The following is a 14,392-nucleotide window of genomic DNA, read 5'->3' as shown; positions in this document are numbered from 1 at the left end:
AGGCCTGTGAGCCACGCAGGCCTCTGAACGCATCGAGAAAAGTTCTGGCTCTCGCCAATGCCGGAACGCAACGAATTTCCGCTTCCGCAACAAATCCTTCGCTGAGTCTACTTGGCGAGAAACAGCAGCGAAGGACGGGAATGGCCGACGGGGCAAACAAAGATAGTTAACAACAACAACAACAAAAAAAAACGAACAAACGAACGAACGAGCCACCATCCACCGTATCAGTCATCTTACAGCGAAAGCCAAGAGAGAGCCGTAGGCCACACGCGAGTCCTCCAGACCGCTTAAAGGCTGAAATGCACTCCTCGTAGCTCACCATCTCTTGCTGTGAAAGGTGTTTTCAACATGGCCTAGTGAGACATGCACTGTATTCTTAAACGAGCTGCTTTGCGCAAAGCCCGGTCTTGTTCAACAAATCAGCCAAGGGATTTCTACACTCTCGAAAGGAAGCTGCTTTCGCCCGCGCCTTCCGTTAACTGGTGCAGTGATCGTGAACGAGATATATCATTATAACGGATGAAAAATACAGATTCCTACACGTAGCTGGAACTGGACCCACGTCAAAATAAGAACTAATGATAAGGAAGAAAGAACGCGTCAGTTCCGGACTTCCTAAACGCTCTCACGTTGAAATGAAAAAGAGGGCCCATGCTGCCGTTATCGCGCTGAGAGAACAATGTGCTTTAATTTCAACGAGAGACTCGACGACAGTGCTGTTTTCGGGGAGAAGCTTCAGAAAGCAACGACAGCTCCGCCGGCAATAAAAGAAAAAGAAAGAAAGAAAGAAAGAAAGGGCCGAATGAAACTTTGAGCTGGACTCAACTGCAACGCTCGAAGAACAAAAGGTGCAGCTAAGCGACGCGTCGAGCGATAGCGCAAGGGAGCTAATAAATACGTCGGAGCCACGTGGCGGTCCGCTTTGCCGTCTCGCCCACCTTTCCCCAGCCGAGCGCCTCTGAGGCTCAGCGAGCCGTGGATTGGCTCGAAGGACAAAAGGAAGCGCGCAGGTGCAGGAGAAAAATTTCTGTGAGAGCACGGGTGGGTCGTCGTTATAAGGTTGCGTGGTTATTTTATCGTTACTCTTTGTTTTTTTTTTTGTTCAACTGAGTTCTTCATAAATACAAGAAGCAAGTGCACAAGGACGTGGGTGCTGGGACGGGGAACGAGTTATCAAAGCGACGCCTCGTAAATAAATACCTGCGCCGCCATGCGGCGCTGCTGTAAGCCGCGGGAGAGTCTGTCCAGTTAATTTTTCGCTCGACGGCGTTCCATGGTCCCCTAGTGCATCCAATACAACTGCCCAGCTCGGACAATGACGAAAAAGACTTTCAGGTTCTGACGCCTCTTGGGAAGTACAACAAGTCTGTGAAGAGGTGAATGAGAGAGGAGGAAATAGCGGTTGGAGAGGGAAAAAAAGGAAGGGGGGGGGACGTTGCCGTGCCCATCTTTCTTGAGCCGAGGCACGAGGGAAGAGGGAGCGTCGGAGTGGGAGGCATCGGTGAAGATTCAGGGTCACCACTTGCTCCTCATCCGTTTATCTCAGAGCCCTCCGCATTCTGCTCTTTCTCCGCTTTTTCGCCATCTTTCTATCTCTTTCTTTCGTGCCTATCACGTCTTTATGTTCTTTTCTTAGGGCCTGTAGCATGCTTCGCCACCGGCTTCCGCACGTTTTGTTTCAGGGACTGTTACTTTTTTCTTCTTTCTCCCTCCCTCCCTCCCCCTTCTTCTTCCTTGCGTCGCATCCCGCATCTTAGCAGCAACAGTGTCGTCTCATTCATATGGATCGTTTGCCACGACGTGAAAAAGAAAAAAGAAAGCGAAAGATAACATGATGTAGGTAATACGATTTCCGTTCTCTTACTTCCTTTCTCCTCTTACCTGAATAAACCGCATTTGGATTTGGTTTGCTTCTTTGTGTGTGTGTGCGTGCGTGCGTGCGTGCGTGCGTGTAGATGAGTGAAGTAGCTTCATTTCCGCCCTCCTTGCACTTGTGGGTCTATATTTTTATCATGCAGCAAGCAGGGGCGTATTGTATTAATTTGACTCACCCGGGCACGCGGTGAAACGAAGGCTCCCAGGAGATTCCGGACTATGGTGTGGGCTTTGTTTAGCTCTCTTAGGGCGTAAGGGATCTGGATGGCGGCACAAGATCAACGGGCAGTGGTCGTCAGAACTTCCGGAACGAGGCCTAAGTAAGGCGCTGCTAATGGGAGTCGTCTCCGCGTAGAAGTAGGCAGGCATGGAATTATGAAGGCCGTTACCTGGATAAGCAACTGATCTTTGTGTTTTGAGGAGTACTTTAGGACAACAGTGAGGTCATTGGCAGCATGGACTGCGCTAGAAACGTTCTCAGACCTAAAAGCTAGAACATCATTTAGAGTAGATAGAGAAGAAAACTGACTAAGCGCTTTTGCAATGGCTGAGACACTGTTACTAAAGAGAAATTAACAAAGAGGCCGGGACTAGAACCGGCATGTCTTGTGTGTCTCTCATTCTGGACCGTGGCCCTACTAATGGTATTTGTGGAGTCTCGTTATCTGCCCTTTAGCATTCATATACCGTTATTTATTTATTTGTATTCGCACCAAGAACTTTTGGATATTGCCACTGTCGCCATTTTTACAATGCGGCCATTTTAAAACCCCATTTTTAAAATGATGTTTCAGGAGGGCGCCCAGATTTCATCAACTTCTAATTGGCAACGTCGAGAGGGTATGGCCTTCTTATAACATGCATATTTAAAGCACATATTCGTAACTTTTCTGCTGCGTTATAACAGTACGTACTTTGATGGTGACCAATATTCTGCTATTACGCAGCCAAGACGTTACCACACTAGACTTAACGGCACGAAACGGAACGAGCTAAGAAAAGCTAGCGCTTGAAAAGAGCGATCGCGGCCTAATAGATTATCTGGCCGCTGTGTTGGAAATCGGAGGTTCGATCCCGCGATCGACCACGCTTTTCTGTTTATCGAAAGAAGCCGTTTACCTAGATGCTCACTGAATGCGACCTTAGTCAAACACTTTTAGCACATTGGAATAGACTGAATTTGATTTAGCACTGTAATGATTAGACACATAGTCCACATTTACGTATAATATAGGTATATGTTCACGTGCCCGTCAATGATATTTGCACTATGGCGGGTGGTGACCAGCTACTAGTACGCGATTGTGATCTTATTTCTGAATGAGGCTATTAGAGTATTCGTGTGCGCTTCCCCGATATAAATGTCTTGCCATCGGATCAGATCCATGATGGCAGGTGAATATAAGGTTTTGTCCGTGTGACATTATTTGCGTGAATGCTTCAGGCATCGGGAATGACCGACCAGAATACCGACTGGGAAGAGGGGAACCCGGCGTAATGTTTCTCGGGCGACTTGACTGTCCATTTCAGTCCCTCGCATACCAGTATCCAAAACAATTTCGTAGGCCGTTTGAGGGGCTTATTTATGGAATTGCAGAGTGTGTTTGAAATCGGATTCGATACTTTCATTTGGAGTTCGTAGACATGATCCATTTCCGGGAATGCGTATGTGCCATTTTTGTGGCTTTCACGACGACTGACAGTACATTTCTATGTGTTTCGGTATTCGGGAAGATTATTGCGGGGTTGGTTGCATTCTGCTGATTTGTTGCATCTCTTGCCGATTCCGAGGCGGCCGCGTGTGCATCCGCACCAAAGAAGGTATAGTCTTGGTTGCCGTTGATGAACCTGCTGTACCACGTCGTTTGAGTGCCTTGTTTCCTACATTGTCCATTTGTTTGGGTGTGGGAGTGGCTGGTAATGATGAGCTGGCTTCTTTATTGCACGTACTAATAGTGGCTGGATGTGCGTCTGCTTACTGGAAGCCTAATCTATTTTGCAGGGATCTGTCCGCCCAGTACAGACGCTTAGTAGTCTCATTCCCTGCCTTCTCTTGCGAACACTGATTATCTCTTCAATAGTGCTGCGGTTTTCTGCCGTTTCTGGAAGCTGGATGCAAGTGCTGATGGGCTCTTCCTTTTCTAGTTTGGTGGCTTTCGCAGTTCTTGTGGCATGAGAGAGGAGAGCCAAATTAGGCTCGTCCAACTGGCCCAACTGCAGCCATAAATAAAGTTGGCTCCAATCCAATCCAATGTCTAATGGGGCTTGTTTTGACTTGTGTAGATTAGGTATCGTACACCATCAGCAAAATAAAAAGCGAGCAAGAAGTTACCGATTAGATCAGCTGCTTTGCGCAATTACGTGATATTAAGACGTGCAATCAACCCGCGGGCGATAGGCGGGGTGAATAGTTCCTCACCTCATACCTAGAGCAAAAATCAAAATCCTAGCAAAACCCAGGTAATCCTAGAAGTGCAACAACACATCGTAGTTGTCATTTCCGACTCGTATATGCTATTCGAATTTACGCGAATAGCATATGCTATCCAAGCCGAGAATATATCAGCGTGAAATCATTGTCAAAGATTGACTCTGCCATCGCAGGAAGCCTTGACAATGAAATAAATTAAATTGTGGCGTTTTACGTGCCCAAACCGCGATCTGATTATGGGGTACACCACAAAGGGGGTCCGGTTTAATTTTGAGTGACCCGGGGTTCTTCAGTGTGAACCCAATTGCACGGTGCACTACCATTTTTTTTTCTTCTATTTCGCCTACATCGCAATGTGCGCCGCCGCGGTAGGGTTCGAACCCGCGCCCCGGAGATCATCAGGAGCGCAACGTCGAAACCACTGGGCTATCGAGACGGGTATAGAAGCCCCCCAAGGTTTGCAAAATGCTCGTAGACGACGACGCACTCAAATTTTGGTCGGATGCCCATTTTGAACGTTTTGTGCATAGAAGTCCTGCTTGCAAACGTGCTGACCTCTGAAGTCCGCACGTACGCCCCAGCCACGGCCTCCTGGAAAAAGAGAAATGCCTACATAAGCATCGCAAGCATGTTCTGCCCGTTCGGTTCAGCCTTGCTTCAAAAACAGCGCAACAGTCGGATTCGGCGCAGCGGGAGTGAAGGGAAGATTAATGATACGAAGAGTAAGGAGTAAAAAAAAAACAAATAATAAAAAAATGGGGTGCAATTAGAGCCCGCGTGCGCGGCTTATGAAAGCGCGAACGAGTCATGTGGGGAAGCGCATCATCTCTTCGTTCACTCGCTTCCGTATTTTTGTTCGGTTCCTCCTCGCTTGTGATTTGCACCCCTGGCCCCAGTTTCTTTTTTATTCTGGACGCAGAGTGTTGCCGAGTTAAATATTTAGATATATGCGCCGATTTCACGGTAGCACGCCGGAAAGGCACAGGGCTGCGCTCGGGCGTTTACGCTCGCTCGCTTCGCCACGTGGCTGGAATTAAACGAATCACTTTAGCCCTCTGCGCGGAGCGACAGAGGGCACGCGGACGCAAATTGGAGTGGATCCAGGGCTCAGAGACCTGCGGGAAAGAAAGTAGGTAAAGCGAAGGCACAGGATTGGCGCATAGATAACGATGAGGAAGGCGAAGCTAAAACGCTTCGCCTCAGAGATTCCGTGCAGTGTTATGAAAAAGTGCCGCTGGGGTTTTGTCTTTGCGCGAAAGCGTCCTCGTGATTTCGATATGTTAGCTTCCGTGAGACGCAGAGACATTTTGACGGGCCGGAGTGGTGGGGCAGGAGAAGAATTAATTTGGGCCACCTTGGCTTCCTTTCCTTGTTTATCATACACCAAAATCTTGGTGCCCAAGGGTTTTTAGATGTGATTGCGTTTAATGTACTGGAAACGGATTAGCGCGCTGGAAGCACACTAGGGTTTGCGGTGATTTTCAGTATATCTGACAGAGCCTGTCGCAACGTGCCGAAGCAGAAGGCGGAGGACAATTTTCGTGACAACAATCCGGGGATGAGAACCAAATCGGCCTTTCATTTGCCTGCGTTAGTTGACGAAAAGATGTGGCATTGCTGCGTCATGGCCTTGAAAGAAAAGACTTGCTGAGCCCAAATGTCAACTAATGCCGCGAGAACGACACATAGCATAACAAGTTCGCCTGTTGTCTTATGGGTTCCTCTCACCGCGTTCATTCCGATGTTCACTCAACGTGGCAGTCGCTCAAGCTTGCTGTCAAAGTAGGCATGCTAATTACTGAGTCATCGTTTCCCATTCGATGCTTTGCCATTTGCATAGAGTGCAGCCTGCAGAAAATTTTCGAATTCGAATGCCGGTGTCTCTGATACAGAGTGAGAAAAAAATAATAAAGAGAACAAAATGTACGCAGGCAAACAATTCGATGTTGGCAGGAGATAACCCGTCGCGAACGGGAAGTTCCTGACGAGGAAGACGTCCTGCCTGCCCGTACATCGTTCGTCTCAGAGTGCGAGGAAGACAGCACTGAATCACTTCCTTGAATCAGCCCCGCGTGCTGTGCATACGCGTATACATTGCGCATCCTAAGCACATCGTAGCCAATCACTTTTACCTTGACGCCCCTGGTACGACATCGAATGTGAACCTCTCCGGACAGCACTAAGCTGGCTGGTCTCAAGACCGCTTTCGGGAACGAACATCCATGGTTCATGGCCGTGCGCGTCGCTGGCGCAGAAGGCAGTGCTAACTTTACTGCAGCACCTCAAGTCGACCGGTCTTCGCGGCTGTTTAAAAGCTCGCTGCGCAAGTCCGCGGGTCCGTAGACTTCAGGTGGTCGTAAAAGAAGTCGCATTGCAAAATCCCACCGCAGAAGAAATACGTGAGAAGCAATGCGTCATTTCTATAGCCCTTACTTCAGCTTACTCTCCAGTGCAATAAAAGGCAACAACACAGCGAGGAAACGCTTCTTCATTCAATGAGATATATAGTTCTACAACCAACGATGGTTACCAGTCTGAAATGATCACGAGCGTGTTACTAGTATGTCTGCCTTCCGGAGCGACACGTTGAAAATCGCGCTAACGGTGAGGTCGTTTCTAAGCTCGTGTGTACTTAAAGATGGGGTAGCGCGGTTGAGCCACAAGTTCGGGCAATGCGTAGGCGAAAAGCTCCAGAGAAAATGGCCAATTTGAAGCGATGACCGTTATAGTTTTCTTTCCGGTTTTATTCTGCAGAAAAAGAAAAAGAAAACAAATAAACCTTAGCATTCCGGTCTAGTTTAAGCTCGCGCAAGAATAAGTATTTATTATTGTCGGCTTTCGTTTCTGTTTCGCTTCGATACCCGGCCTAGTATGGCTGGTGCGCGATGCGACGCTCGTTCATATAATAATAATATTTGGGGTTTTACGTGCCAAAACCACTTTCTGATTATGAGGCACGCCGTAGTGGAGGACTCCGGAAATTTCGACCACCTGGGGTTCTTTAACGTGCACCTAAATCTAAGCACACGGGTGTTTTCGCATTTCGCCCCCATCGAAATGCGGCCGCCGTGGCCGGGATTCGATCTCGCGACCTCGTGCTCAGCAGCCCAACACCATAGCCACTGAGCAACCACGGCGGGTACGCTCGTTCATAGCGCGACTGCCAGTGTCATTTTTCACTTTTCCTTGCGGCATCTTTACGGTTTCATAAATGCCTGTCACAAATGCCGAGCGTTGTCGTCATGCCGTTACCGTCGTTCTCGTCTTCGTGCCATCCTGGTCAATAGGCAAGCGTCGCCGGTGGTGTGGTGCCTTTGGCTCCGTGCCGTCGTCTATCGTTGCCCGAGTGTCATCTTTGTCAGCCCGCAGTCGGAGCGCCGTCATGCCGCCGTCTTCATCGAGGTCTTGCCTTTGCGAAGAGTTGGAAGAGCTTACACGGGTTTCCAGGAGTGATTAACGATGTTGGGGCGAGTGGAAGAAGTGAGTGATCGCTGTCGCAAGAAATCAGCGAGATGAATTTCTTTTGTTTGCCGATTTAAAATAATCGGCAAACAAAAGAAATTCATTGAAAAGAAACGAACCTTTCTTTGCCTACTCTCCCGCTTTTGGCCTTGCTGCTGCCACTGCTGTTGTCTGCTGCCGGGTCGGTTGGTCTTTCGACAGATATACTGATACGAAAGCACCAAATAGCCCATTGAGCGAAAAAGTCGGCGTCTGTAGCAGGGAAATGGCACCTAAATTCCCATTGGCTGCGACGACGCGTCACGAGCGTGCATCAACGGAGCAGAGCAGGTGAAACGGAACACCTGCTTCTGCGTTAACGTCCCAGGTGTTGTAGCGCCGGCAAATGCTCATCTGTTCTGCAGAGCAAAAGTAAAATAAAATAAAATACATTCCTCTAAAGCACGTACAAGTAATGTCGTTTCACAGGTGTCTGTAAACGTACCGACCTGGTATTAGAACATAGCGGACTGTATTTTGCGGGTTCTTTAATTTACTGGGCCTTCTTTTATTTAGCCATTCGTTATGTTCCACTAGGCGCGTGCCCATTCTTGGCCAATACTCCACAATGGGCTTGTGCCACTGTGATACAAGAAGCGCAGGATCCTTAGATATAGCTAGATAAGGTTGTTATTGTCCGTGCATACATCTGTCTTCGCCATACATAAATGTACGCACCGCTTCATTAAAGCTTCGCTCCACATAGATGCTAATGTGTGCGTTGGATCTTCATAATTACTTTGTGTGTGTGGGTGGGGGGAACGTTCAGGGGGCACTGCTATTTGTTATTCGTTTGAGCAGGGCGGGGTATACTTCACTTCCGGTGATACTTTCACTTTTGCGAGATTTCTCGCGACTGGTGCCAGACGCGCTGGCGTCTGCGGGCAACAGCGTTCCTATATCATTGCGACAGCACGTGCTCGGCACTGCGCCAAGTAATGCTGACGCTGGTATAGACGACGATGCGTCCTGCGCTAACGACGCGAAATCTGGTGAAAGCTACAGTATCCCCGAATGCGATCGTCCGATAATACGGCCCCAGGGCAACATGACGGCATCTGCACTTCGGCGTTGGTTTTTTTATACAGTGCAGACTTCGCGCATTGGGCAACTCCTGACCAAGCGACGGGCTTCGAAGTCCGTCGCTTGGTCAGGAGTTGCCGGGGTCCCATTTGCGCGAAAAGCGGGACGTGTACTGAACCGGCTTGAACTGGTTCACAAAGTGTAAGCGGAGCCGACGAAATAAACTTTCACCGCGGGGATTGTGAAGCGTCACGCGCCCGCCGTGGTTTCTTAGCGGCTTTGGCGTTGCAGTGCTAAACACGAAGGTCGCGGGATCAAATCCTGACCGCAGCGGCCTCATTTCGATGGGGGGGAAAATGCAAAACACGCCCGTATGCCGTGCATTGGGCGCGCGGTAAAGAAACCCGGGTGCTCAACATCGACGCGGAGCCCTGCACTACGGCCGTGCCTCGATATCAGATCGTGGTTTCGGTACGTAAAACCTCTGAATTTAATTTGAGGTCTCAAGCAACTGCCCTACGCTCTAGAAAAGATATTTACACCCTCTGCGGCGTATCCATTGTCCTAGAGCGATAATCATCATCTTTCTTACGTGCATTTTTCTCTATTTAACAGCGTGCTCCGTATACTTTCACGGCACCAACCGCGTGAGCGCCAAAGCGTGACATTGCGTTCCTGAGATAAAAAGTACTGAGCGCCTAGTGTTAAACAAAAAAAGCGTGTGCAAGTTTGATTGATGAGTCTTGTTAGTTGACAAGATAAGCTTCCAAGAGGGTAAAAGTGTTACAGTGTACGTACTAGTACAAGAGTATGCCGCTTAGCGCACTCCCTACTATATGTTTCAGCACGCGCGGTGAGCGTTGCTCGGGCTGCACCCTACTCGCGACGGAGCGCAATCTACTCCCTGTTGAGCTGCGCAGATGAGCGGAATGGCATTGAGTGAACGATGAGGAAAAAAAAAGTGACGAACGAGTTAGTGGGAAACTTTGGACACCACCGAACGTACATCTAAGCGAAAAAAGAAAGGGTGAGGGACGAGAAACGAAACGGCGGCGGCAGAAAGAACAGAAACGCTTATTGGATAAGGAGGTATTACCATATTTAATCAGAGTAAACGGCGTCTTCCCTGGATACTTTTTATCCTGGAGCTAGAGCAACCAAAAGTCCCCTTCAATCTTTCTGTTTCATTTCTCTCCCCCTGACATCGTCTGCTAAGCCCACGGGCACGCCTACTCGGATCTTCTCTCTCTCTCTCTCTCTCGGTCGTGAGCATTGGACCTAATTGTAAATTTGCATATTTAATTTCTTCTTTCATACGCTCGGCTGTTAGTTCTTCTCCGACCTCGTCGACCCAGACCACATAGCCAAAGACAAGCACGTGGGAGAGCCGAGTCTCGTAACAAATGAGAAAAAAGAAAAGAAGAAAGTTAAAGAGAAAGAAAGAAAAGAAGCTCTTAACGTCTTCACTATCAACTGTCGCATTGCGTCAAATGAAGTTTGCTCGAACTACAAAGGACGTCTCGGTAACTAGCCTTGTTAGGTAAGAAGACCGCGCAATCGCCTAAACGCGATAACGTAAATTACTACCCGCAGCCTGCTTTCTGCAGAAACCTTAGATGATTGTGAAGCCGACGTGATCAAGTTACGCCCCCGGTTTCTTTCTTTTCTTTCTTTCTTTCTTTCTTTCTTTCTTTCTTTCTTTCTTTCTTTCTTTCTTTCTTTCTTTCTTTCTTTCTTTCTTTCTTTCTTTCTTTCTTTCGTGTAAGGAAAATATCTCCGACTCCCTGAAGAAAGTGCAGACACAGACTGAGGCTCAGTTCTCCGTTGTCTGCGGTAACATTTAACCGATAGCAAGTAAGTGTGCATAATTTTGACGTTTAGACAAGAACGTTAGAAGGCCGCCTGCCTTTTCTTTTATGTGAACGTTACTGCTGGCACTATCATCGCATTGACCAGGCCCCAGTTATGACACTTTAAAGTGCCATCATAAGCTCGTTCTCATTAGTTCCATGGGGACGGGTACTGCTGTCGCAACGATGCCATTTGTTTGCAATGGTTTTCCTCTTATGCTCAGGATCAAGAAGATCCTGAGCTGAGGCCGGGTGGGCTATGGGTGTTTCCAGCGAAATAATTTGCTGTTGCCTTTATTATGTTTAGGACGAGTCACCCAGAAGGTATCTCTTCGCAGGATCGCTTCCTCAGTACTGCTTCTGTGGTGCAGCTTTATTATTTTGTTCTCATCTTCTTATCTTCTGTCGTGCACGACGATTCTCTCCCCCGACCGACCTTCCTAAGTCGGTTTGTCACGAGTAGAAAGCGCCCGAAAGTAAATACAAAACTACGCGCTTCAAAGTACGGTAACCTTTCACTTGGCTAGGGTACTTCTTTATCGACACTTTTCGGAGGAGTCCGTCGATATAAGTTAGTGGCTATGATGTTGCGCTGCTAAGCTCGAGGTCGCGGGTTCGACCCCTGCCACGCCGGCCGGATTTGGATACGGGCGAAATGCGAAAACGCTCGCGTACTGAGATATAGTTGCGCATAAAAGTCGGCCCAGTTGGTCAAAATTATTCTGGAATTGCGCACTAAGGCGTGCCTGAAAATCAGTTCGTTGTTTTTGAAACGTAAAACCCTAGAATCAATTTTTTAAAAAATGTTTTTGGCGAAGCGATGGGTGTAATTAAACTCAACTTAACAATGGGCAGCTTCGATATTCCCTTCCATGCGTGAGGCTAAAGGGTGGCTTTGAATAGGCTTGCACATGCGGGCGGACGTAAGGGCACACAGTGGAATTGAGGTGGTGCCGTAGTCATACGTTCAGATCTAAGGGTACGCTAGAGAAAAATACTAACTGAAATTAGATCGGTGAATCGTACCCGTTCTTTCTTTCGTTCTTCGGATTTGCTACAAATCATGTAAAGTGAAGAATGGAATAATAAAACGATTTCAGAATTGAAATGTGGTCACTCGTCAGGGGGCAGGGACTTTTCGGGTTAATAAAGGGACATGTATGCATGTATGTATGATAGAGAGAGAGAGAGGAACGTTTAATGAGAGGAAAAGTGGAGAGGTTGGCCGGAGGCGGATCTCTCTGGCCTGCTACTACCATTAGAAGTATTAGTGTGATTTCTTACTGCGACAGCAGCTGAAACATTGACACTAGGCTCGATTTGTCTGAATTCCGTTCAGCTATTATCGTTATTGTGCCATCGCCATCACGCCAACTCCTCATCCCAAGTTGGCTCGTCACCTCGTCATCATCCTCATCACCCGAAGATAAAAAAAAGAAAATCTTTGTCAACGACCACGACAATCGCGGATTGAATTTGTGCCTCCGCGACCATATGGTTACCAGCAGAAATTACTAGATGGAACTCCGGCGTTAGTGTTTGCGGAAACTGCAAACTAAATAAATTGTGGGGCTGTACGTGCGAAAATCACGATATTGTGAGGCACGTCGTAGCGGGGTACTCCAGATTAATTTTGAGGCCTCCCCCCCCCCCCCCCCCCCTCAGGTTCTTTAACGGGCACCGAATACGCGGTATCAAGGGCGTTTTGTTTCTTTCTTTTATCTTTTTAACATTTCGTCCCCATCGAAGCACGGCCGCCGCGGCGGGGATTCAAACCCGCGTCCTCGTGGCTAGCAACGCAACGACAGCAGCCGCTAAGAGTGTACATGGAGGTTTAGCCAGCGCGGGAATGATGGCCAAATACACGAATTTGCCTGTAAACTTCGTCCATCTGGCTTCAAACGGCTTCGTGACTGCGCAACTTGATCACCTTTAACAAAATATGGCGGCATGTAAATGCGACAATTCGCAGTGATAGCACGTGGGCCGGAGACTAAACTAACTTGCCTTCTTTAGAAAACCATGAGCGCTTGACAATTTAGAAAGATGAAGCGTAATAAGATAACGTCGCAAGAACGTTTCGAAGTGTGAAGTACGAGGATTACAGAAATCCATGTGGAAATTTTATTTATTTCTATATCTGGCCACGTAGACTATCTTTTTTTATTTAACATGAACGTTATACTTCATCCCGATTTAATTTTACGTTTATGTTTTTCTGTCTCCCCTTCCCTTTAACTTTTAACATTTAAATTTTAACTGCCAGCTTCTTGGGCGATTCCCCGTAGTGGGTAAGCACCGCAAGTGAGGAACAAGCAAGCAAGCAAGCAAGCAAGCAAGCCAACCACTGATTCACATGCTAGTGTAGCAATCGCAGCGCCGGAGTTGCCTCCAGTAATTTTTTGCAAGAAGCTCCGTGTCTGCGGCAATGTGCTGTTGGCAGGCGGCCGCGGTAACCACAGCTGTACAGCCCAGCTTTGGCGCTTAAGAAATGCATATATGTGCGGTATGTTTTGTGCCGTGCAGGTCACTGTAGCAGATGAATGCCGCGTTGTGCGCACCGTAAAGAAGTTGTTTGTGAGAAAGTGGTGGTGCGCGCCGTGAGAGCCCGCTGCTGTTGCTGTAAATTAATCCGGAGCTGGAGGACGACACGACGATGTCGGCTGATTTTTAAAAAAAAATATCGGCTATGACAGTTGTTCGAAAGAAATGTTTTAGAAAGAAGGAAAAAGCGCCCTGCATAATCTAAGAGTCTATGAGCAAAACGAGAACGAGGTAAAAGCGGGAGCCAACGTTTTGGACAAGTCGACTTGTCCTTTTCAGTGCGGCCTTGAAGAAGACAAGTCCACTTACCGAAACGTTGGCTCCCGCTTCTTACCTTGTTCTCGCTTTTATCGTTGTCTTGAATTTCGATTTCCGGCTTTTCCCGTGTTTTCTGTGGATTTTTAACAGTCTATAGTCTTTCATATCTCTCCCTTTTAGCGCGCGTTTAATTTGATGTGAAAGGTAAGGACAGTGTATAAGTCGATGGTCTGTGACACTTGAATCAACACACAAGGACCAGCAAGCATGTCACTCCTCTCTGATTTTTATTCACCACAACTGTTCGGAATAAACCAACCAGTCATCGTTGAGAACAGCGAATAAAGCTTTTCGTGATCGCCATGTTGTAGTTACACTCGCGGAGAAAAAAAAATCGCGACACCGAGCATCGGCGGAGAAAAGCAACGTGGCGAATACAGAGGCCACCTTTGCGGGTGAAGTCTCCGCCGAGCACAGTGTACAAAATATGTACAGAGCAACAACCTTTTATACAAGCATCGAGCACAAACAGGAAAGAGGTCTAGATCGTTTTATCGTTGCCACAGCGACGTTCGGGCAAGGTATATAGCGTGACAAATACTGACATTTGTCGCCGTATACTCCCCAAACAGGTCTTCCGCTCCGAGGACTTCCTTGATCCCGTCTAGTGAAGCACAGCGCCAAGCCTGTACGGAATACAGTAATGCGCTTTTAAAATGTTTTTCGTGACTGCCTGCGAAGAGGAGTTACTCCTGAGCTGCATGTCCGCTTTGTACGCGGCGAGAACCAGTGTTGGTAATTCCGCGTGAAAGTCGCTAAATTTAGCAAGTTTTTAGGCCACCTTAACAACAATCACGCCTTTTTTTTTGTAGTTCTCGCGATTATTTTAGTGCCGTAAATACCCAAC

This window comes from Dermacentor variabilis, chromosome 3, assembly GCF_050947875.1.
Source record: "Dermacentor variabilis isolate Ectoservices chromosome 3, ASM5094787v1, whole genome shotgun sequence".
NCBI classification, from domain to species: domain Eukaryota; kingdom Metazoa; phylum Arthropoda; class Arachnida; order Ixodida; family Ixodidae; genus Dermacentor; species Dermacentor variabilis.
The sequence above is the reverse complement of the archived record's forward strand: the minus strand, read 5'-3'. Positions refer to the sequence as shown.